At 41.7% G+C, this 18,056-nt stretch overlaps 86 pseudogenes; all 86 read right to left on the reverse strand.

Annotated features, from left to right (window-relative positions):
- Nucleotides 1-14: 14 nt before the first annotated feature.
- LOC142684085 (5S ribosomal RNA) lies at nucleotides 15-133 on the reverse strand (annotated as a pseudogene).
- Nucleotides 134-200: 67 nt separating this feature from the next.
- Nucleotides 201-319, reverse strand: LOC142680739 (5S ribosomal RNA; annotated as a pseudogene).
- A 253-nt stretch (nucleotides 320-572) lies between these two features.
- On the reverse strand, nucleotides 573-691 carry LOC142735888 (5S ribosomal RNA; annotated as a pseudogene).
- Nucleotides 692-944: 253 nt separating this feature from the next.
- On the reverse strand, nucleotides 945-1,063 carry LOC142674710 (5S ribosomal RNA; annotated as a pseudogene).
- Nucleotides 1,064-1,130: 67 nt separating this feature from the next.
- LOC142684142 (5S ribosomal RNA) lies at nucleotides 1,131-1,249 on the reverse strand (annotated as a pseudogene).
- A 67-nt stretch (nucleotides 1,250-1,316) lies between these two features.
- On the reverse strand, nucleotides 1,317-1,435 carry LOC142680750 (5S ribosomal RNA; annotated as a pseudogene).
- A 67-nt stretch (nucleotides 1,436-1,502) lies between these two features.
- Nucleotides 1,503-1,621, reverse strand: LOC142671882 (5S ribosomal RNA; annotated as a pseudogene).
- Nucleotides 1,622-2,060: 439 nt separating this feature from the next.
- LOC142688228 (5S ribosomal RNA) lies at nucleotides 2,061-2,179 on the reverse strand (annotated as a pseudogene).
- Nucleotides 2,180-2,246: 67 nt separating this feature from the next.
- LOC142687073 (5S ribosomal RNA) lies at nucleotides 2,247-2,365 on the reverse strand (annotated as a pseudogene).
- Nucleotides 2,366-2,432: 67 nt separating this feature from the next.
- LOC142688647 (5S ribosomal RNA) lies at nucleotides 2,433-2,551 on the reverse strand (annotated as a pseudogene).
- Nucleotides 2,552-2,618: 67 nt separating this feature from the next.
- On the reverse strand, nucleotides 2,619-2,737 carry LOC142667474 (5S ribosomal RNA; annotated as a pseudogene).
- A 67-nt stretch (nucleotides 2,738-2,804) lies between these two features.
- Nucleotides 2,805-2,923, reverse strand: LOC142736889 (5S ribosomal RNA; annotated as a pseudogene).
- Nucleotides 2,924-2,990: 67 nt separating this feature from the next.
- On the reverse strand, nucleotides 2,991-3,109 carry LOC142737188 (5S ribosomal RNA; annotated as a pseudogene).
- A 67-nt stretch (nucleotides 3,110-3,176) lies between these two features.
- Nucleotides 3,177-3,295, reverse strand: LOC142709634 (5S ribosomal RNA; annotated as a pseudogene).
- Nucleotides 3,296-3,362: 67 nt separating this feature from the next.
- Nucleotides 3,363-3,481, reverse strand: LOC142682350 (5S ribosomal RNA; annotated as a pseudogene).
- Nucleotides 3,482-3,920: 439 nt separating this feature from the next.
- Nucleotides 3,921-4,039, reverse strand: LOC142684358 (5S ribosomal RNA; annotated as a pseudogene).
- Nucleotides 4,040-4,106: 67 nt separating this feature from the next.
- On the reverse strand, nucleotides 4,107-4,225 carry LOC142726677 (5S ribosomal RNA; annotated as a pseudogene).
- A 67-nt stretch (nucleotides 4,226-4,292) lies between these two features.
- On the reverse strand, nucleotides 4,293-4,411 carry LOC142736581 (5S ribosomal RNA; annotated as a pseudogene).
- A 67-nt stretch (nucleotides 4,412-4,478) lies between these two features.
- On the reverse strand, nucleotides 4,479-4,597 carry LOC142680761 (5S ribosomal RNA; annotated as a pseudogene).
- Nucleotides 4,598-4,664: 67 nt separating this feature from the next.
- On the reverse strand, nucleotides 4,665-4,783 carry LOC142737741 (5S ribosomal RNA; annotated as a pseudogene).
- A 67-nt stretch (nucleotides 4,784-4,850) lies between these two features.
- Nucleotides 4,851-4,969, reverse strand: LOC142710137 (5S ribosomal RNA; annotated as a pseudogene).
- A 67-nt stretch (nucleotides 4,970-5,036) lies between these two features.
- LOC142726689 (5S ribosomal RNA) lies at nucleotides 5,037-5,155 on the reverse strand (annotated as a pseudogene).
- Nucleotides 5,156-5,222: 67 nt separating this feature from the next.
- On the reverse strand, nucleotides 5,223-5,341 carry LOC142676476 (5S ribosomal RNA; annotated as a pseudogene).
- A 67-nt stretch (nucleotides 5,342-5,408) lies between these two features.
- LOC142680772 (5S ribosomal RNA) lies at nucleotides 5,409-5,527 on the reverse strand (annotated as a pseudogene).
- Nucleotides 5,528-5,780: 253 nt separating this feature from the next.
- On the reverse strand, nucleotides 5,781-5,899 carry LOC142736094 (5S ribosomal RNA; annotated as a pseudogene).
- Nucleotides 5,900-5,966: 67 nt separating this feature from the next.
- LOC142667397 (5S ribosomal RNA) lies at nucleotides 5,967-6,085 on the reverse strand (annotated as a pseudogene).
- A 67-nt stretch (nucleotides 6,086-6,152) lies between these two features.
- LOC142703134 (5S ribosomal RNA) lies at nucleotides 6,153-6,271 on the reverse strand (annotated as a pseudogene).
- Nucleotides 6,272-6,338: 67 nt separating this feature from the next.
- Nucleotides 6,339-6,457, reverse strand: LOC142735645 (5S ribosomal RNA; annotated as a pseudogene).
- A 67-nt stretch (nucleotides 6,458-6,524) lies between these two features.
- LOC142738009 (5S ribosomal RNA) lies at nucleotides 6,525-6,643 on the reverse strand (annotated as a pseudogene).
- A 67-nt stretch (nucleotides 6,644-6,710) lies between these two features.
- LOC142737397 (5S ribosomal RNA) lies at nucleotides 6,711-6,829 on the reverse strand (annotated as a pseudogene).
- A 67-nt stretch (nucleotides 6,830-6,896) lies between these two features.
- LOC142737331 (5S ribosomal RNA) lies at nucleotides 6,897-7,015 on the reverse strand (annotated as a pseudogene).
- Nucleotides 7,016-7,082: 67 nt separating this feature from the next.
- On the reverse strand, nucleotides 7,083-7,201 carry LOC142670699 (5S ribosomal RNA; annotated as a pseudogene).
- A 67-nt stretch (nucleotides 7,202-7,268) lies between these two features.
- On the reverse strand, nucleotides 7,269-7,387 carry LOC142736159 (5S ribosomal RNA; annotated as a pseudogene).
- A 67-nt stretch (nucleotides 7,388-7,454) lies between these two features.
- Nucleotides 7,455-7,573, reverse strand: LOC142736583 (5S ribosomal RNA; annotated as a pseudogene).
- Nucleotides 7,574-7,826: 253 nt separating this feature from the next.
- Nucleotides 7,827-7,945, reverse strand: LOC142679916 (5S ribosomal RNA; annotated as a pseudogene).
- Nucleotides 7,946-8,012: 67 nt separating this feature from the next.
- On the reverse strand, nucleotides 8,013-8,131 carry LOC142736033 (5S ribosomal RNA; annotated as a pseudogene).
- A 66-nt stretch (nucleotides 8,132-8,197) lies between these two features.
- Nucleotides 8,198-8,316, reverse strand: LOC142692466 (5S ribosomal RNA; annotated as a pseudogene).
- Nucleotides 8,317-8,383: 67 nt separating this feature from the next.
- Nucleotides 8,384-8,502, reverse strand: LOC142718536 (5S ribosomal RNA; annotated as a pseudogene).
- A 67-nt stretch (nucleotides 8,503-8,569) lies between these two features.
- LOC142737320 (5S ribosomal RNA) lies at nucleotides 8,570-8,688 on the reverse strand (annotated as a pseudogene).
- Nucleotides 8,689-8,755: 67 nt separating this feature from the next.
- LOC142737220 (5S ribosomal RNA) lies at nucleotides 8,756-8,874 on the reverse strand (annotated as a pseudogene).
- A 67-nt stretch (nucleotides 8,875-8,941) lies between these two features.
- On the reverse strand, nucleotides 8,942-9,060 carry LOC142726700 (5S ribosomal RNA; annotated as a pseudogene).
- Nucleotides 9,061-9,126: 66 nt separating this feature from the next.
- Nucleotides 9,127-9,245, reverse strand: LOC142667671 (5S ribosomal RNA; annotated as a pseudogene).
- A 67-nt stretch (nucleotides 9,246-9,312) lies between these two features.
- On the reverse strand, nucleotides 9,313-9,431 carry LOC142709143 (5S ribosomal RNA; annotated as a pseudogene).
- A 68-nt stretch (nucleotides 9,432-9,499) lies between these two features.
- On the reverse strand, nucleotides 9,500-9,618 carry LOC142688349 (5S ribosomal RNA; annotated as a pseudogene).
- A 67-nt stretch (nucleotides 9,619-9,685) lies between these two features.
- LOC142668943 (5S ribosomal RNA) lies at nucleotides 9,686-9,804 on the reverse strand (annotated as a pseudogene).
- A 67-nt stretch (nucleotides 9,805-9,871) lies between these two features.
- LOC142736584 (5S ribosomal RNA) lies at nucleotides 9,872-9,990 on the reverse strand (annotated as a pseudogene).
- Nucleotides 9,991-10,057: 67 nt separating this feature from the next.
- LOC142737209 (5S ribosomal RNA) lies at nucleotides 10,058-10,176 on the reverse strand (annotated as a pseudogene).
- Nucleotides 10,177-10,243: 67 nt separating this feature from the next.
- Nucleotides 10,244-10,362, reverse strand: LOC142735496 (5S ribosomal RNA; annotated as a pseudogene).
- Nucleotides 10,363-10,429: 67 nt separating this feature from the next.
- Nucleotides 10,430-10,548, reverse strand: LOC142700398 (5S ribosomal RNA; annotated as a pseudogene).
- Nucleotides 10,549-10,615: 67 nt separating this feature from the next.
- Nucleotides 10,616-10,734, reverse strand: LOC142679286 (5S ribosomal RNA; annotated as a pseudogene).
- A 67-nt stretch (nucleotides 10,735-10,801) lies between these two features.
- LOC142738347 (5S ribosomal RNA) lies at nucleotides 10,802-10,920 on the reverse strand (annotated as a pseudogene).
- Nucleotides 10,921-10,987: 67 nt separating this feature from the next.
- LOC142736586 (5S ribosomal RNA) lies at nucleotides 10,988-11,106 on the reverse strand (annotated as a pseudogene).
- Nucleotides 11,107-11,173: 67 nt separating this feature from the next.
- Nucleotides 11,174-11,292, reverse strand: LOC142699012 (5S ribosomal RNA; annotated as a pseudogene).
- Nucleotides 11,293-11,359: 67 nt separating this feature from the next.
- LOC142737723 (5S ribosomal RNA) lies at nucleotides 11,360-11,478 on the reverse strand (annotated as a pseudogene).
- Nucleotides 11,479-11,545: 67 nt separating this feature from the next.
- Nucleotides 11,546-11,664, reverse strand: LOC142733068 (5S ribosomal RNA; annotated as a pseudogene).
- Nucleotides 11,665-11,731: 67 nt separating this feature from the next.
- On the reverse strand, nucleotides 11,732-11,850 carry LOC142736045 (5S ribosomal RNA; annotated as a pseudogene).
- Nucleotides 11,851-11,916: 66 nt separating this feature from the next.
- On the reverse strand, nucleotides 11,917-12,035 carry LOC142692477 (5S ribosomal RNA; annotated as a pseudogene).
- A 67-nt stretch (nucleotides 12,036-12,102) lies between these two features.
- LOC142731819 (5S ribosomal RNA) lies at nucleotides 12,103-12,221 on the reverse strand (annotated as a pseudogene).
- Nucleotides 12,222-12,288: 67 nt separating this feature from the next.
- LOC142736061 (5S ribosomal RNA) lies at nucleotides 12,289-12,407 on the reverse strand (annotated as a pseudogene).
- Nucleotides 12,408-12,474: 67 nt separating this feature from the next.
- On the reverse strand, nucleotides 12,475-12,593 carry LOC142737222 (5S ribosomal RNA; annotated as a pseudogene).
- A 67-nt stretch (nucleotides 12,594-12,660) lies between these two features.
- LOC142726711 (5S ribosomal RNA) lies at nucleotides 12,661-12,779 on the reverse strand (annotated as a pseudogene).
- A 66-nt stretch (nucleotides 12,780-12,845) lies between these two features.
- LOC142691207 (5S ribosomal RNA) lies at nucleotides 12,846-12,964 on the reverse strand (annotated as a pseudogene).
- A 67-nt stretch (nucleotides 12,965-13,031) lies between these two features.
- Nucleotides 13,032-13,150, reverse strand: LOC142688294 (5S ribosomal RNA; annotated as a pseudogene).
- Nucleotides 13,151-13,218: 68 nt separating this feature from the next.
- On the reverse strand, nucleotides 13,219-13,337 carry LOC142737112 (5S ribosomal RNA; annotated as a pseudogene).
- Nucleotides 13,338-13,404: 67 nt separating this feature from the next.
- LOC142687413 (5S ribosomal RNA) lies at nucleotides 13,405-13,523 on the reverse strand (annotated as a pseudogene).
- Nucleotides 13,524-13,782: 259 nt separating this feature from the next.
- On the reverse strand, nucleotides 13,783-13,901 carry LOC142738315 (5S ribosomal RNA; annotated as a pseudogene).
- Nucleotides 13,902-13,968: 67 nt separating this feature from the next.
- Nucleotides 13,969-14,087, reverse strand: LOC142726722 (5S ribosomal RNA; annotated as a pseudogene).
- A 67-nt stretch (nucleotides 14,088-14,154) lies between these two features.
- LOC142736587 (5S ribosomal RNA) lies at nucleotides 14,155-14,273 on the reverse strand (annotated as a pseudogene).
- Nucleotides 14,274-14,340: 67 nt separating this feature from the next.
- On the reverse strand, nucleotides 14,341-14,459 carry LOC142699019 (5S ribosomal RNA; annotated as a pseudogene).
- Nucleotides 14,460-14,526: 67 nt separating this feature from the next.
- Nucleotides 14,527-14,645, reverse strand: LOC142735497 (5S ribosomal RNA; annotated as a pseudogene).
- A 67-nt stretch (nucleotides 14,646-14,712) lies between these two features.
- On the reverse strand, nucleotides 14,713-14,831 carry LOC142699365 (5S ribosomal RNA; annotated as a pseudogene).
- A 67-nt stretch (nucleotides 14,832-14,898) lies between these two features.
- LOC142736483 (5S ribosomal RNA) lies at nucleotides 14,899-15,017 on the reverse strand (annotated as a pseudogene).
- A 67-nt stretch (nucleotides 15,018-15,084) lies between these two features.
- Nucleotides 15,085-15,203, reverse strand: LOC142737420 (5S ribosomal RNA; annotated as a pseudogene).
- Nucleotides 15,204-15,270: 67 nt separating this feature from the next.
- On the reverse strand, nucleotides 15,271-15,389 carry LOC142738231 (5S ribosomal RNA; annotated as a pseudogene).
- Nucleotides 15,390-15,456: 67 nt separating this feature from the next.
- LOC142699027 (5S ribosomal RNA) lies at nucleotides 15,457-15,575 on the reverse strand (annotated as a pseudogene).
- A 67-nt stretch (nucleotides 15,576-15,642) lies between these two features.
- LOC142735498 (5S ribosomal RNA) lies at nucleotides 15,643-15,761 on the reverse strand (annotated as a pseudogene).
- Nucleotides 15,762-15,828: 67 nt separating this feature from the next.
- Nucleotides 15,829-15,947, reverse strand: LOC142724207 (5S ribosomal RNA; annotated as a pseudogene).
- Nucleotides 15,948-16,200: 253 nt separating this feature from the next.
- LOC142695976 (5S ribosomal RNA) lies at nucleotides 16,201-16,319 on the reverse strand (annotated as a pseudogene).
- Nucleotides 16,320-16,386: 67 nt separating this feature from the next.
- Nucleotides 16,387-16,505, reverse strand: LOC142737544 (5S ribosomal RNA; annotated as a pseudogene).
- A 265-nt stretch (nucleotides 16,506-16,770) lies between these two features.
- LOC142723352 (5S ribosomal RNA) lies at nucleotides 16,771-16,889 on the reverse strand (annotated as a pseudogene).
- A 67-nt stretch (nucleotides 16,890-16,956) lies between these two features.
- On the reverse strand, nucleotides 16,957-17,075 carry LOC142735968 (5S ribosomal RNA; annotated as a pseudogene).
- A 67-nt stretch (nucleotides 17,076-17,142) lies between these two features.
- On the reverse strand, nucleotides 17,143-17,261 carry LOC142693533 (5S ribosomal RNA; annotated as a pseudogene).
- Nucleotides 17,262-17,328: 67 nt separating this feature from the next.
- Nucleotides 17,329-17,447, reverse strand: LOC142736588 (5S ribosomal RNA; annotated as a pseudogene).
- Nucleotides 17,448-17,514: 67 nt separating this feature from the next.
- On the reverse strand, nucleotides 17,515-17,633 carry LOC142698347 (5S ribosomal RNA; annotated as a pseudogene).
- A 67-nt stretch (nucleotides 17,634-17,700) lies between these two features.
- On the reverse strand, nucleotides 17,701-17,819 carry LOC142688482 (5S ribosomal RNA; annotated as a pseudogene).
- A 68-nt stretch (nucleotides 17,820-17,887) lies between these two features.
- On the reverse strand, nucleotides 17,888-18,006 carry LOC142696432 (5S ribosomal RNA; annotated as a pseudogene).
- Nucleotides 18,007-18,056: the final 50 nt, after the last annotated feature.

Consider the following 18,056-nt stretch of genomic DNA (forward strand, 5'->3'; position numbering starts at 1 on the left):
ACGACATAATAAAAATTCAACCGCACCACGGATTCCCAGACAGTCTCCCACACTGGTACTAGCGAGGCCTTAAGCTGTGTAACTTCTGCGATCTGACGAGAGCAGGCACATTCAGCTTAGAATGGCCTTTGACGGTAAATGCTTTAATCCATAGTCCTATTTAATCTATTGTGAAACAAAATGTAAACGACATAATAAAAAGTCAACCGCACCACGGATTCCCAGACAGTCTCCCACACTGGTACTAGCGAGGCGTTAAGCTGTGTAACTTCTGCGATCTAACGAGAGCAGGCACATTCAGCTTAGAATGGCCATTGACATTAAATGCTTTAATCCATAGTCCTTTTTAATCGATTGTGAAACAAAATCTAAACAACATAATAAAAAGTCAACCGCACCACGGATTCCCAGACACTCTCCCACACTGGTACTAGCGAGGGCTTAAGCTGTGTAACTTCTGCGATCTAACGAGAGCATGCACATTCAGCTTAGAATTGCCATTGACATTAAATGCTTTAATCCATAGTCCTTTTTAATCGATTGTGAAACAAAATCTAAACGACATAATAAAAAGTCTACCGCACCACGGATTCCCAGACAGTCTCCCACACTGGTACTAGCGAAGCCTTAAGCTGTGTAACTTCTGCGTTCTGACGAGAGCAGGAACATTCAGCTTAGAATGGCCATTGACGTTAAATGCTTTAATCCATAGTCCTATTTAATCTATTGTGAAACAAAATCTAAACGACATAATAAAAAGTCAACCACACCATGGATTCCCAGACAGTCTCCCACACTGGTACTAGCGAGGCCTTAAGCTGTGTAACTTCTGCGATATGACGAGAGCAGGCACATTCAGCTTAGAATGGCCATTGACATTAAATGCTTTAATCCATAGTCCTTTTTAATCGATTATGAAACAAAATCTAAACGACATAATAAAAAGTCAACCGCACCACGGATTCCCAGACAGTCTCCCACACTGGTACTAGCGAGGCCTTAAGCTGTGTAACTTCCGCAATCTGACGAGAGCAGGGACATTCAGCTTAGAATGGCCATTGACATTAAATGCTTTAATCCATAGTCCTTTTTAATCGATTGTGAAACAAAATCTAAACGACATAATAAAAATTCAACCGCACCACAGATTCCCAGACAGTCTCCCACACTGGTACTAGCGAAGCCTTAAGCTGTGTAACTTCTGCGATCTGACGAGAGCAGGCACATTCAGCTTAGAATGGCCATTGACGTTAAATGTTTTAATCCATAGTCCTATTTAATCTATTGTGAAACAAAATCTAAACGACATAATAAAAAGTCAACCGCACCACGGATTCCCAGACAGTCTCCCACACTGGTACTAGCGAGGCGTTAAGCTGTGTAACTTCTGCGATCTAACGAGAGCAGGCACATTCAGCTTAGAATGGCCATTGACATTAAATGTTTTAATCCATAGTCCTTTTTAATCGATTGTGAAACAACATCTAAACGACATAATAAAAAGTCAACCGCACCACGGATTCCCAGACAGTCTCCCACACTGGTACTAGCGAGGCCTTAAGCTGTGTATCTTCTGCGTTCTGACGAGCGCAGGCACATTCAGCTTAGAATGGCCATTGACGTTTAATGCTTTAATCCATAGTCCTATTTAATCTATTGTGAAACAAAATCTAAACGACATAATAAAAAGTCATCCGCACCACGGATTCCCAGACAGTCTCCCACATTGGTACTAGCAAAGCCTTAAGCTGTGTAACTTCTGCAATCTGACGAGAGCAGGCACATTCAGCTTAGAATGGCCATTGACATTAAATGCTTTAATCCATAGTCCTTTTTAATCGATTGTGAAACAAAATCTAAACAACATAATAAAAAGGCAACCGCACCACAGATTCCCAGACAGTCTCCCACACTGTTACTAGCAAGGCCTTAAGCTGTGTAACTTCTGCGATCTGACGAGAGCAGGGACATTCAGCTTAGAATGGCCATTGACATTAAATGCTTTAATCCATAGTCCTTTTTAATCGATTGTGAAACAAAATCTAAACGACATAATAAAAAGTCAACCGCACCACGGATTCCCAGACAGTCTCCCACACTGGTACTAGCGAGGCCTTAAGCTGTGTAACTTCTGCGATCTGACGAGAGCAGGCACATTCAGCTTAGAATGGCCATTGACGTTAAATGCTTTAATCCATAGTCCTATTTAATCTATTGTGAAACAAAATCTAAACGACATAATAAAAAGTCAACCGCACCACGGATTCCCAGACAGTCTCCCACACTGGTACTAGCGAGGACTTAAGCTGTATAACTTCTGCGATCTGACGAGAGCAGGCACATTCAGGTTAGAATGGCCATTGACATTAAAAGCCTTAATCCATAGTCCTATTTAATCTATTGTGAAACAAAATCTAAACAACATAATAAAAAGTCAACCGCACCACGGATTCCCAGACAGTCTCCCACAATGGTACTAGCGAGGCCTTAAGCTGTGTAACTTCTGCGATCTGACGAGAGCAGACACATTCAGCTTAGAATGGCCATTGAGATTACATGCTTTAATCCATAGTCCTTTTTAATCGATTGTGAAACAAAATCTAAACGACATAATAAAAAGTCAACCGCACCACGGATTCCCAGACAGTCTCCCACACTGGTACTAGCGAGGGCTTAAGCTGTGTAACTTCTGCGATCTGACGAGAGCAGGGACATTCAGCTTAGAATGGCCATTGACATTAAAAGCCTTAATCCATACTCCTATTTAATCTATTGTGAAACAAAATCTAAACAACATAATAAAAAGTCAACCGCACCACGGATTCCCAGACAGTCTCCCACACTGGTACTAGCGAGGCCTTAAGCTGTGTAACTTCTGCGATCTGACGAGAGCAGGGACATTCAGCTTAGAGTGGCCATTGACATTAAGTGCTTTAATCCATAGTCCTTTTTAATCGATTGTGAAACAAAATCTAAACGACATAATAAAAATTCAACCGCACCACGGATTCCCAGACAGTTTCCCACACTGGTACTAGCGAGGCCTTAAGCTGTGTAACTTCTGCGTTCTGACGAGAGCAGGCACATTCAGCTTAGAATGGCCATTGATGTTTAATGCTTTAATCCATAGTCCTATTTAATCTATTGTGAAACAAAATCTAAACGACATAATAAAAAGTCATCCGCACCACGGATTCCCAGACAGTCTCCCACACTGGTACTAGCAAAGCCTTAAGCTGTGTAAATTCTGCGATCTGACGAGAGCAGGCACATTCAGCTTAGAATGGCCATTGACATTAAATGCTTTAATCCATAGTCCTTTTTAATCGATTGTGAAACAAAATCTAAACGACATAATAAATAGGCAACCGCACCACGGATTCCCAGACAGTCTCCCACACTGGTACTAGCGAGGCCTTAAGCTGTGTAACTTCTGCAGTCTGACGAGAGCAGGCACATTCAGCTTAGAATGGCCATTGACATTAAATGCTTTAATCCATAGTCCTTTTTAATCGATTGTGAAACAAAATCTAAACAACATAATAAAAAGTCAACCGCACCACGGATTCCCAGACAGTCTCCCACACTGTTACTAGCAAGGCCTTAAGCTGTGTAACTTCTGCGATCTGACGAGAGCAGGGACATTCAGCTTAGAATGGTCATTGACATTAAATGCTTTAATCCATAGTCCTTTTTAATCGATTGTGAAACAAAATCAAAACGACATAATAAAAATTCAACCGCACCACGGATTCCCAGACAGTCTCCCACACTGGTACTAGCGAGGCGTTAAGCTGTGTAACTTCTGCGATCTAACGAGAGCAGGCACATTTAGCTTAGAATGGCCATTGACACTAAATGCTTTAATCCATAGTCCTTTTTAATCGATTGTGAAACAAAATCTAAACGACATAATAAAAAGTCAACCGCACCATGGATTCCCAGACAGTCTCCCACACTGGTACTAGCGAGGCCTTAAGCTGTGTAACTTCTGCGATCTGACGAGAGCAGACACATTCAGCTTAGAATGGCCATTGACATTACATGCTTTAATCCATAGTCCTTTTTAATCGATTGTGAAACAAAATCTAAACGACATAACAAAAAGTCAACCGCACCACGGATTCCCAGACAGTCTCCCACACTGGTACTAGCGAGGCCTTAAGCTGTGTAACTTCTGCGATCTGACGAGAGCAGGGACATTCAGCTTAGAATGGCCATTGACATTAAATGCTTTAATCCATAGTCCTTTTTAATCGATTGTGAAACAAAATCTAAACGACATAATAAAAATTCAACCGCACCACGGATTCCCAGACAGTCTCCCACACTGGTACTAGCGAGGCCTTAAGCTGTGTAACTTCTGCGATCTGACGAGAGCAGGCACATTCAGCTTAGAATGGCCATTGACGTTAAATGCTTTAATCCATAGTCCTATTTAATCTATTGTGAAACAAAATCTAAACGACATAATAAAAAGTCAACCGCACCACGGATTCCCAGACAGTCTCCCACACTGGTACTAGCGAGGCGTTAAGCTGTGTAACTTCTGCGATCTAACGAGAGCAGGCACATTCAGCTTAGAATGGCCATTGACATTAAATGCTTTAATCCATAGTCCTTTTTAATCGATTGTGAAACAAAATCTAAACGACATAATAAAAAGTCAACCGCACCACGGATTCCCAGACAGTCTCCCACACTGGTACTAGCGAGGCCTTAAGCTGTATAACTTCTGCGATCTGACGAGAGCAGGCACATTCAGCTTAGAATGGCCATTGACATTAAATGCGTTAATCCATAGTCCTTTTTAATCGATTGTGAAACAAAATCTAAATGACATAATAAAAAGTCAACCGCACCACGGATTCCCAGACAGTCTCCCACACTGGTACTAGCGAGGCCTTAAACTGTGTAACTTCTGCGATCTGACGAGAGCAGACACAGTCAGCTTAGAATGGCCATTGAGATTACATGCTTTAATCCATAGTCCTTTTTAATCGATTGTGAAACAAAATCTAAACGACATAATAAAAAGTCAACCGCACCACGGATTCCCAGACAGTCTCCCACACTGGTACTAGCGAGGCCTTAAGCTGTGTAACTTCTGCGATCTGACGAGAGCAGGGACATTCAGCTTAGAATGGCCATTGACATTAAATGCTTTAATCCATAGTCCTTTTTAATCGATTGCGAAACAAAATCTAAACGACATAATAAAAATTCAACCGCACCACGGATTCCCAGACAGTCTCCCACACTGGTACTAGCGAGACCTTAAGCTGTGTAACTTCTGCGATCTGACGAGAGCAGGCACATTCAGCTTAGAATGGCCATTGACGTTAAATGCTTTAATCCATAGTCCTATTTAATCTATTGTGAAACAAAATCTAAACGACATAATAAAAAGTCAACCGCACCACGGATTCCCAGACAGTCTCCCACACTGGTACTAGCGAGGCGTTAAGCTGTGTAACTTCTGCGATCTAACGAGAGCAGGCACATTCAGCTTAGAATGGCCATTGACTTTAAATGCTTTAATCCATAGTCCTTTTTAATCGATTGTGAAACAAAATCTAAACGACATAATAAAAAGTCAACCGCACCACGGATTCCCAGGCAGTCTTCCACACTGGTACTAGCGAGGCCTTAAGCTGTGTAACTTCTCCGATCTGACGAGGGCAGGCACATTCAGCTTAGAATGGCCATTGATATTAAATGCGTTAATCCATAGTCCTTTTTAATCGATTGTGAAACAAAATCTAAATGACATAATAAAAAGTCAACCGCACCACGGATTCCCAGACAGTCTCCCACACTGGTACTAGCGAGGCCTTAAACTGTGTAACTTCTGCGATCTGACGAGAGCAGGGACATTCAGCTTAGAATGGCCATTGACATTAAATGCTTTAATCCATAGTCCTTTTTAATCGATTGTGAAACAAAATCTAAACGACATAATAAAAATTCAACCGCACCACGGATTCCCAGACAGTCTCCCACACTGGTACTAGCGAGGCCTTAAGCTGTGTAACTTCTGCGATCTGACGAGAGCAGGCAAATTCAGCTTAGAATGGCCATTGAGGTTAAATGCTTTAATCCATAGTCCTATTTAATCTATTGTGAAACAAAATCTAAACGACATAATAAAAAGTCAACCGCACCACGGATTCCCAGACAGTCTCCCACACTGGTACTAGCGAGGCGTTAAGCTGTGTAACTTCTGCGATCTAACGAGAGCAGGCACATTCAGCTTAGATTGGCCATTGACATTAAATGCTTTAATCCATAGTCCTTTTTAATCGATTGTGAAACAAAATCTAAACGACATAATAAAAAGGCAACCGCACCACGGATTCCCAGACAGTCTCCCACACTGGTACTAGCGAGGCCTTAAGCTGTGTAACTTCTGCGATCTGACGAGAGCAGGCACATTCAGCTTAGAATGGCCATTGACATTAAAAGCCTTAATCCATAGTCCTATTTAATTTATTGTGAAACAAAATCTAAACAACATAATAAAAAGTCAACCGCACCACGGATTCCCAGACAGTCTCCCACACTGGTACTAGCTAGGCCTTAAGCTGTGTAACTTCTGCGATCTGACGAGAGCAGGGACATTCAGCTTAGAATGGCCATTGACATTAAATGTTTTAATACATAGTCCTTTTTAATCGATTGTGAAACAAAATCTAAACGACATAATAAAAATTCAACCGCACCACGGATTCCCAGACAGTTTCCCACACTGGTACTAGCGAGGCCTTAAGCTGTGTAACTTCTGCGTTCTGACGAGAGCAGGCACATTCAGCTTAGAATGGCCATTGACGTTAAATGCTTTAATCCATAGTCCTATTTAATCTATTGTGAAACAAAATCTAAACGACATAATAAAAAGTCAACCGCACCACGGATTCCCAGACAGTCTCCCACACTGGTACTAGCAAAGCCTTAAGCTGTGTAACTTCTGCGATCTGACGAGAGCAGGCACATTCAGCTTAGAATGGCCATTGACATTAAATGCTTTAATCCATAGTCCTTTTTAATCGATTGTGAAACAAAATCTAAACGACATAATAAAAAGTCAACCGCACCACAGATTCCCAGACAGTCTCCCACACTGGTACTAGCGAGACCTTAAGCTGTGTAACTTCTGCGGTCTGACGAGAGCAGGCACATTCAGCTTAGAATGGCCATTGACATTAAAAGCCTTAATCCATAGTCCTATTTAATCTATTGTGAAACAAAATCTAAACAACATAATAAAAAGTCAACCGCACCACGGATTCCCAGACAGTTTCCCACACTGGTACTAGCGAGGCCTTAAGCTGTGTAACTTCTGCGATCTGACGAGAGCAGGGACATTCAGCTTAGAATGGCCATTGACATTAAATGCTTTAATCCATAGTCCTTTTTAATCGATTGTGAAACAAAATCTAAACGACATAATAAAAATTCAACCGCACCACGGATTCCCAGACAGTCTCCCACACTGGTACTAGCGAGGCCTTAAGCTGTGTAACTTCTGCGATCTGACGAGAGCAGGCACATTCAGCTTAGAATGGCCATTGACGTTAAATGCTTTAATCCATAGTCCTATTTAATCTATTGTGAAACAAAATCTAAACGACATAATAAAAAGTCAACCACACCACGGATTCCCAGACAGTCTCCCACACTGGTACTAGCGAGGCGTTAAGCTGTGTAACTTCTGCGATCTAACGAGAGCAGGCACATTCAGCTTAGAATGGCCATTGCCATTAAAAGCCTTAATCCATAGCCATATTTAATCTATTGTGAAACAAAATCTAAACAACATAATAAAAAGTCAACCGCACCACGGATTCCCAGACAGTCTTCCACACTGGTAGTAGCGAGGCCTTAAGCTGTGTAACTTCTGCGATCTGACGAGAGCAGGCACATTCAGCTTAGAATGGCCATTGACATTAAATGCTTTAATCCATAGTCCTTTTTAATCGATTGTGAAACAAAATCTAAACAACATAATAAAAAGTCAACCGCACCACGGATTCCCAGACAGTCTCCCACACTAGTACTAGCGAGGCCTTAAGCTGTGTAACTTCTGCGATCTGACGAGAGCAGGCACATTCAGCTTAGAATGGCCATTGACATTAAATGCTTAATCCATAGTCCTTTTTAATCGATTGTGAAACAAAATCTAAACGACATAATAAAAATTCTACCGCACCACGGATTCCCAGACAGTCTCCAACACTGGTACTAGCGAGGCCTTAAGCTGTGTAACTTCTGCGTTCTGAGGAGAGCAGGCACATTCAGCTTAGAATGGCCATTGACGTTAAATGCTTTAATCCATAGTCCTATTTAATCTATTGTGAAACAAAATCTAAACGACATAATAAAAAGTCAACCGCACCACGGATTCCCAGACAGTCTCCCACACTGGTACTAGCAAGGCCTTAAGCTGTGTAACTTCTGCGATCTGATGAGAGCAGGCACATTCAGCTTAGAATGGCCATTGACATTAAATGTTTTAATCCATAGTCCTTTTTAATTGATTGTGAAACAAAATCTAAACGACATAATAAAAAGTCAACCGCACCACGGATTCCCAGACAGTCTCCCACACTGGTACTAGCGAGGCCTTAAGCTGTGTAACTTTTGCGATCTGACGAAAGCAAGCACATTCAGCTTAGAATGGCCATTGACAATAAATGCTTTAATCCATAGTCCTTTTTAATCGATTGTGAAACAAAATCTAAACGACATAATAAAAAGTCAACCGCACCACGGATTCCCAGACAGTCTCCCACACTGGTACTAGCGAGGCCTTAAGCTGTGTAATTTCTGCGATCTGACGAGAGCAGGGACATTCAGCTTAGAATGGCCATTGCCATTAAAAGCCTTAATCCATAGTCCTATTTAATCTATTGTGAAACAAAATCTAAACAACATAATAAAAAGTCAACCGCACCACGGATTCCCAGACAGTCTCCCACACTGGTACTAGCGAGGCCTTAAGCTGTGTAACTTCTGCGATCTGACGAGAGCAGGGACATTCAGCTTAGAATGGCCATTGACATTAAATGCTTAATCCATAGTCCTTTTTAATCGATTGTGAAACAAAATCTAAACGACATAATAAAAAGTCAACCGCACCACGGATTCCCAGACAGTCTCCAACACTGGTACTAGCGAGGCTTTAAGCTGTGTAACTTCTGCGTTCTGACGAGAGCAGGCACATTCAGCTTAGAATGGCCATTGACGTTAAATGCTTTAATCCATAGTCCTATTTAATCTATTGTGAAACAAAATCTAAACGACATAATAAAAAGGCAACCGCACCACGGATTCCCAGACTGTCTCCCACACTGGTACTAGCAAGGCCTTAAGCTGTGTAACTTCTGCGATCTGACGAGAGCAGGCACATTCAGCTTAGAACGGCCATTGACATTAAATGCTTTTCATCCATAGTCCTTTTTAATTGATTGTGAAACAAAATCTAAACGACATAATAAAAAGTCAACCGCACCACGGATTCCCAGACAGTCTCCCACACTGGTACTAGCGAGGCCTTAAGCTGTGTAACTTCTGCGATCTGACGAGAGCAGGCACATTCAGCTTAGAATGGCCATTGACAATAAATGCTTTAATCCATAGTCCTTTTTAATCGATTGTGAAACAAAATCTAAACGACATAATATAAAGTCAACCGCACCACGGATTCCCAGACAGTCTCCCACACTGGTACTAGCGAGGCTTTAAGCTGTGTAACTTCTGCGATCTGACGAGAGCAGGGACATTCAGCTTAGAATGGCCATTGACATTAAATGCTTTAATCCATAGTCCTTTTTAATCGATTGTGAAACAAAATCTAAACGACATAATAAAAATTCAACCGCACCACGGATTCCCAGACAGTCTCCCACACTGGTACTAGCGAGGCCTTAAGCTGTGTAACTTCTGCGATCTGACGAGAGCAGGCACATTCAGCTTAGAATGGCCATTGACGTTAAATGCTTTAATCCATAGTCCTATTTAATCTATTGTGAAACAAAATCTAAACGACATAATAAAAAGTCAACCACACCACGGATTCCCAGACAGTCTCCCACACTAGTACTAGCGAGGCCTTAAGCTGTGTAACTTCTGCGATCTGACGAGAGCAGGTACATTCAGCTTAGAATGGCCATTGACATTAAAAGCATTAATCCATAGTCCTATTTCATCTATTGTGAAACAAAATCTAAACAACATTAAAAAAAGTCAACCGCACCACGGATTCCCAGACAGTCTCCCACACTGGTACTAACGAGGCCTTAAGCTGTGTAACTTCTGCGATCTGACGAGAGCAGGCACATTCAGCTTAGAATGGCCATTGCCGTTAAAAGCCTTAATCCATAGTCCTATTTAATCTATTGTGAAACAAAATCTAAACAACATAATAAAAAGTCAACCGCACCACAGATTCCCAGACAGTCTCCCACACTGGTAATAGCGAGGCCTTAAGCTGTGTAACTTCTGCGATCTGACGAGAGCAGGCACATTCAGCTTAGAATGGAAATTGACGTTAAATGCTTTAATCCATAGTCCTTTTTAATCGATTGTGAAACAAAATCTAAACGACATAATAAAAAGTCAACCGCACCACGGATTCCCAGACAGTCTCCCACACTGGTACTAACGAGGCCTTAAGCTGTGTAACTTCTGCGATCTGACTAGAGCAGGCACATTCAGCTTAGAATGGCCATTGCCATTAAAAGCCTTAATCCATAGTCCTATTTAATCTATTGTGAAACAAAATCTAAACAACATAATAAAAAGTCAACCGCACCACGGATTCCCAGACAGTCTCCCACACTGGTACTAGCGAGGCCTTAAACTGTGTAACTTCTACGATCTGACGAGAGCAGGCACATTCAGCTTAGAATGGCCATTGACATTAAAAGCCTTAATCCATAGTCCTATTTAATCTATTGTGAAACAAAATCTAAACGACATAATAAAAATTCAACCGCACCACGGATTCCCAGACAGTCTCCCACACTGGTACTAGCGAGGCCTTAAGCTGTGTAACTTCTGCGATCTGACGAGAGCAGGCACATTCAGCTTAGAATGGCCATTGACGTTAAATGCTTTAATCCATAGTCCTATTTAATCTATTGTGAAACAAAATCTAAACGACATAATAAAAAGTCAACCACACCACGGATTCCCAGACAGTCTCCCACACTGGTACTAGCGAGGCGTTAAGCTGTGTAACTTCTGCGATCTAACGAGAGCAGGCACATTCAGCTTAGAATGGCCATTGACATTAAATGCTTTAATCCATAGTCCTTTTTAATCGATTGTGAAACAAAATCTAAACGACATAATAAAAAGTCAACCGCACCACGGATTCCCAGACAGTCTCCCACACTGGTACTAACGAGGCCTTAAGCTGTGTAACTTCTGCGATCTGACGAGAGCAGGCACATTCAGCTTAGAATTGCCATTGCCATTAAAAGCCTTAATCCATAGTCATATTTAATCTATTGTGAAACAAAATCTAAACAACATAATAAAAAGTCAACCGCACCACGGATTCCCAGACAGTCTCCTACACTGGTACTAGCGAGGCCTTAAGCTGTGTAACTTCTGCGATCTGACGAGAGCAGGCACATTCAGCTTAGAATGGCCATTGACATTAAATGCTTTAATCCATAGTCCTTTTTAATCGATTGTGAAACAAAATCTAAACAACATAATAAAAAGTCAACCGCACCACGGATTCCCAGACAGTCTCCCACACTAGTACTAGCGAGGCCTTAAGCTGTGTAACTTCTGCGATCTGACGAGAGCAGGCACATTCAGCTTAGAATGGCCATTGACATTAAATGCTTAATCCATAGTCCTTTTTAATCGATTGTGAAACAAAATCTAAACGACATAATAAAAATTCTACCGCACCACGGATTCCCAGACAGTCTCCAACACTGGTACTAGCGAGGCCTTAAGCTGTGTAACTTCTGCGTTCTGAGGAGAGCAGGCACATTCAGCTTAGAATGGCCATTGACGTTAAATGCTTTAATCCATAGTCCTATTTAATCTATTGTGAAACAAAATCTAAACGACATAATAAAAAGTCAACCGCACCACGGATTCCCAGACAGTCTCCCACACTGGTACTAGCAAGGCCTTAAGCTGTGTAACTTCTGCGATCTGACGAGAGCAGGCACATTCAGCTTAGAATGGCCATTGACATTAAATGTTTTAATCCATAGTCCTTTTTAATTGATTGTGAAACAAAATCTAAACGACATAATAAAAAGTCAACCGCACCACGGATTCCCAGACAGTCTCCCACACTGGTACTAGCGAGGCCTTAAGCTGTGTAACTTTTGCGATCTGACGAGAGCAGGCACATTCAGCTTAGAATGGCCATTGACAATAAATGCTTTAATCCATAGTCCTTTTTAATCGATTGTGAAACAAAATCTAAACGACATAATAAAAAGTCAACCGCACCACGGATTCCCAGACAGTCTCCCACACTGGTACTAGCGAGGCCTTAAGCTGTGTAATTTCTGCGATCTGACGAGAGCAGGGACATTCAGCTTAGAATGGCCATTGCCATTAAAAGCCTTAATCCATAGTCCTATTTAATCTATTGTGAAACAAAATCTAAACAACATAATAAAAAGTCAACCGCACCACGGATTCCCAGACAGTCTCCCACACTGGTACTAGCGAGGCCTTAAGCTGTGTAACTTCTGCGATCTGACGAGAGCAGGGACATTCAGCTTAGAATGGCCATTGACATTAAGTGCTTAATCCATAGTCCTTTTTAATCGATTGTGAAACAAAATCTAAACGACATAATAAAAAGGCAACCGCACCACGGATTCCCAGACAGTCTCCAACACTGGTACTAGCGAGGCTTTAAGCTGTGTAACTTCTGCGTTCTGACGAGAGCAGGCACATTCAGCTTAGAATGGCCATTGACGTTAAATGCTTTAATCCATAGTCCTATTTAATCTATTGTGAAACAAAATCTAAACGACATAATAAAAAGGCAACCGCACCACGGATTCCCAGACTGTCTCCCACACTGGTACTAGCAAGGCCTTAAGCTGTGTAACTTCTGCGATCTGACGAGAGCAGGCACATTCAGCTTAGAATGGCCATTGACATTAAATGCTTTTCATCCATAGTCCTTTTTAATTGATTGTGAAACAAAATCTAAACGACATAATAAAAAGTCAACCGCACCACGGATTCCCAGACAGTCTCCCACACTGGTACTAGCGAGGCCTTAAGCTGTGTAACTTCTGCGATCTGACGAGAGCAGGGACATTCAGCTTAGATTGGCCATTGACATTAAATGCTTTAATCCATAGTCCTTTTTAATCGATTGTGAAACTAAATCTAAACGACATAATAAAAATTCAACCGCACCACGGATTCCCATACAGTCTCCCACACTGGTACTAGCGAGGCCTTAAGCTGTGTAACTTCTGCGATCTGACGAGAGCAGGCACATTTAGCTTAGAATGGCCATTGACGTTAAATGCTTTAATCCATAGTCCTTTTTAATCTATTGTGAAACTAAATCTTAACGACATAATAAAAAGTCAACCACACCACGGATTCCCAGACAGTCTCCCACACTGGTACTAGTGAGGCGTTAAGCTGTGTAACTTCTGAGATCTAACGAGAGCAGGCACATTCAGCTTAGAATTGCCATTGCCACTGACATTAAATGCTTTAATCCATAGTCCTTTTTAATCGATTGTGAAACAAAATCTAAACGACATAATAAAAAGTCAACCGCACCACGGATTCCCAGACAGTCTCCCACACTACTACTAGCGAGGCCTTAAGCTGTGTAACTTCTGCGATCTGACGAGAGCAGGTACATTCAGCTTAGAATGTCCATTGACATTAAAAGCCTTAATCCATAGTCCTATTTCATCTATTGTGAAACAAAATCTAAACAACATAAAAAAAAGTCAACCGCACCACGGATTCCCAGACAGTCTCCCACACTGGTACTAGCGAGGCCTTAAGCTGTGTAACTTCTGCGATCTGACGAGAGCAGGGACATTCAGCTTAGAATGGCCATTGACATTAAATGCTTTAATCCATAGTCCTTTTTAATCGATTGTGAAACAAAATCTAAACGACATAATAAAAATTCAACCGCACCACGGATTCCCAGACAGTCTCCCACACTGGTACTAGCGAGGCCTTAAGCTGTGTAACTTCTGCGATCTGACGAGAGCAGGCACATTCAGCTTAGAATGGCCATTGACGTTAAATGCTTTAATCCATAGTCCTATTTAATCTATTGTGAAACAAAATCTAAACGACATAATAAAAAGTCAACCACACCACGGATTCCCAGACAGTCTCCCACACTGGTACTAGCGAGGCGTTAAGCTGTGTAACTTCTGCGATCTAACGAGAGCAGGCACATTCAGCTTAGAATGGCCATTGACATTAAATGCTTTAATCCATAGTCCTTTTTAATCGATTGTGAAACAAAATCTAAACGACATAATAAAAAGTCAACCGCACCACGGATTCCCAGACAGTCTCCCACACTGGTACTAACGAGGCCTTAAGCTGTGTAACTTCTGCGATCTGACGAGAGCAGGCACATTCAGCTTAGAATGGCCATTGCCATTAAAAGCCTTAATCCATAGTCCTATTTAATCTATTGTGAAACAAAATCTAAACAACATAATAAAAAGTCAACCGCACCACAGATTCCCAGACAGTCTCCCACACTGGTAATAGCGAGGCCTTAAGCTGTGTAACTTCTGCGATCTGACGAGAGCAGGCACATTCAGCTTAGAATGGCCATTGCCATTAAAAGCCTTAATCCATAGTCCTATTTAATCTATTGTGAAACAAAATCTAAACAACATAATAAAAAGTCAACCGCACCACAGATTCCCAGACAGTCTCCCACACTGGTACTAGCGAGGCCTTAAACTGTGTAACTTCTGCGATCTGACGAGAGCAGGCACATTCAGCTTAGAATGGCCATTGACATTAAAAGCCTTATTCCATAGTCCTATTTAATCTATTGTGAAACAAAATCTAAACAACATAATAAAAAGTCAACCGCACCACGGATTCCCAGACAGTCTCCCACACTGGTACTAGCGAGGCCTTAAGCAGTGTAACTTCTGCGATCTGACGAGAGCAGGGACATTCAGCTTAGAATGGCCATTGACATTAAATGCTTTAATCCATAGTCCTTTTTAATCGATTGTGAAACAAAATCTAAACGACATAATAAAAATTCAACCGCACCACGGATTCCCAGACAGTCTCCCACACTGGTACTAGCGAGGCCTTAAGCTCTGTAACTTCTGCGATCTGACGAGAGCAGGCACATTGAGCTTAGAATGGCCATTGACGTTAAATGCCTTAATCCATAGTCCTATTTAATCTATTGTGAAACAAAATCTAAACGACATAATAAAAAGTCAACCACACCACGGATTCCCAGACAGTCTCCCACACTGGTACTAGCGAGGCGTTAAGCTGTGTAACTTCTGCGATCTAACGAGAGCAGGCACATTCAGCTTAGAATGGCCATTGACATTAAATGCTTTAATCCATAGTCCTTTTTAATCGATTGTGAAACAAAATCTAAACGACATAATAAAAAGTCAACCGCACCACGGATTCCCAGACAGTCTCCCACACTGGTACTAACGAGGCCTTAAGCTGTGTAACTTCTGCGATCTGACGAGAGCAGGCACATTCAGCTTAGAATGGCCATTGCCGTTAAAAGCCTTAATCCATAGTCCTTTTTAATCGATTGTGAAACAAAATCTAAACGACATAATAAAAAGTCAACCGCACCACGGATTCCCAGACAGTCTCCCACACTGGTACTAGCGAGGCCTTAAGCTGTGTAATTTCTGCGATCTGACGAGAGCAGGGACATTCAGCTTAGAATGGCCATTGACATTAAATGCTTTAATCCATAGTCCTTTTTAATCGATTGTGAAACAAAATCTAAACGACATAATAAAAATTCAACCGCACCACGGATTCCCAGACAGTCTCCCACACTGATACTAGCGAGGCCTTAATCTGTGTAACTTCTGCGATCTGACGAGAGCAGGCACATTCAGCTTAGAATTGCCATTGACATTAAATGCTTTAATCCATAGTCCTTTTTAATCGATTGTGAAACAAAATCTAAACGACATAATAAAAAGACAACCTCACCACGGATTCCCAGACAGTCTCCCACACTGGTACTAGAGAGGCCTTAAGCTGTGTAACTTCTGCGATCTGACGAGAGCAGGCACATTCAGCTTAGAATGGCCATTGACGTTAAATGCTTTAATCCATAGTCCTATTTAATCTATTGTGAAACAAAATCTAAACTACATAATAAGAAGTCAACCACACCACGGATTCCCAGACAGTCTCCCACACTGGTACTAGCGAGGCCTTAAGCTGTGTAACTTCTGCGATCTGACGAGAGCAGGAACATTCAGCTTAGAATGGCCATAGACATTAAATGCTTTAATCCATAGTCCTTTTTAATCGATTGTGAAACAAAATCTAAACGACATAATAAAAAGTCAACCGCACCACGAATTCCCAGACAGTCTCCCACACAGTCTCCCACACTGGTACTAGCGAGGCCTTAAGCTGTGTATCTTCTGCGATCTGACGAGGGCAGGGACATTCAGCTTAGAATGGCCATTGACATCAAATGCTTTAATCCATAGTCCTATTTAATCTATTGTGAAACAAAATCTAAACGACATAATAAAAAGTCAACCGCACCACGGATTCCCAGACAGTCTCCCACACTGGTACTAGTGAGGCCTTAAGCTGTGTAACTTCTGCGATCTGACGAGAGCAGGCACATTCAGCTTAGAATGGCCATTGACATTAAATGCTTTAATCCACAGTCCTTTTTAATCGATTGTGAAACAAAATCTAAACAACATAATAAAAAGTCAACTGCACCACTGATTCCCAGACAGTCTCCCACACTGGTACTAGCGAGGCCTTAAGCTGTGTAACTTCTGCGATCTGACGAGAGCAGGCACATTCAGCTTAGAATGGCCATTGACATTAAATGCTTTAATCCATAGTCCTTTTTAATCGATTATGAAACAAAATCTAAACGACATAATAAAAAGTCAACCGCACCACGGATTCCCAGACAGTCTCCCACACTGGTACTAGCGGGGCCTTAAGCTGTGTAACTTCAGCGATCTGACGAGAGCAGGGACATTCATCTTAGAATGGCCATTGACATTAAATGCTTTAATCCATAGTCCTTTTTAATCGATTGTGAAACAAAATCTAAACGACATAATAAAAATTCAACCGCACCACGGATTCCCAGACAGTCTCCCACACTGGTACTAGCGAGGCCTTAAGCTGTGTAACTTCTGCGATCTGACGAGAGCAGGCACATTCAGCTTAGAATGGCCATTGACTTTAAATGCTTTAATCCATAGTCCTATTTAATCTATTGTGAAACAAAATCTAAACAACATAATAAAAAGTCAACCGCACCACGGATTCCCAGACAGTCTCCCACACTGGTACTAGCGAGGCATTAAGCTGCGTAACTTCTGCGATCTAACGAGAGCAGGCACATTCAGCTTAGAATGGACATTGACATTAAATGCTTTAATCCATAGTCCTTTTTAATCGATTGTGAAACAAAATCTAAACAACATAATAAAAAGTCAACCGCACCACGGATTCCCAGACAGTCTCCCACACTGGTACTAGCGAGGCCTTAAGCTGTGTAACTTCTGCGATCTGACGAGAGCAGGCACATTCAGCTTAGAATGGCCATTGACATTAAAAAGCCTTAATCCATAGTCCTAATTAATCTATTGTGAAACAAAATCTAAACAACATAATAAAAAGTCAACCGCACCACGGATTCCCAGACAGTCTCCCACACTGGTACTAGCGAGGCCTTAAGCTATGTAACTTCTGCGATCTGACGAGAGCAGCCACATTCAGCTTAGAATGGCCACTGACATTAAATGCTTTAATCCAAAGTCCTTTTTAATCGATTGTGAAACAAAATC

The sequence above is a fragment of the Rhinoderma darwinii genome, chromosome 1 (genome assembly GCF_050947455.1).
Source record: "Rhinoderma darwinii isolate aRhiDar2 chromosome 1, aRhiDar2.hap1, whole genome shotgun sequence".
Lineage (NCBI taxonomy): Eukaryota > Metazoa > Chordata > Amphibia > Anura > Rhinodermatidae > Rhinoderma > Rhinoderma darwinii.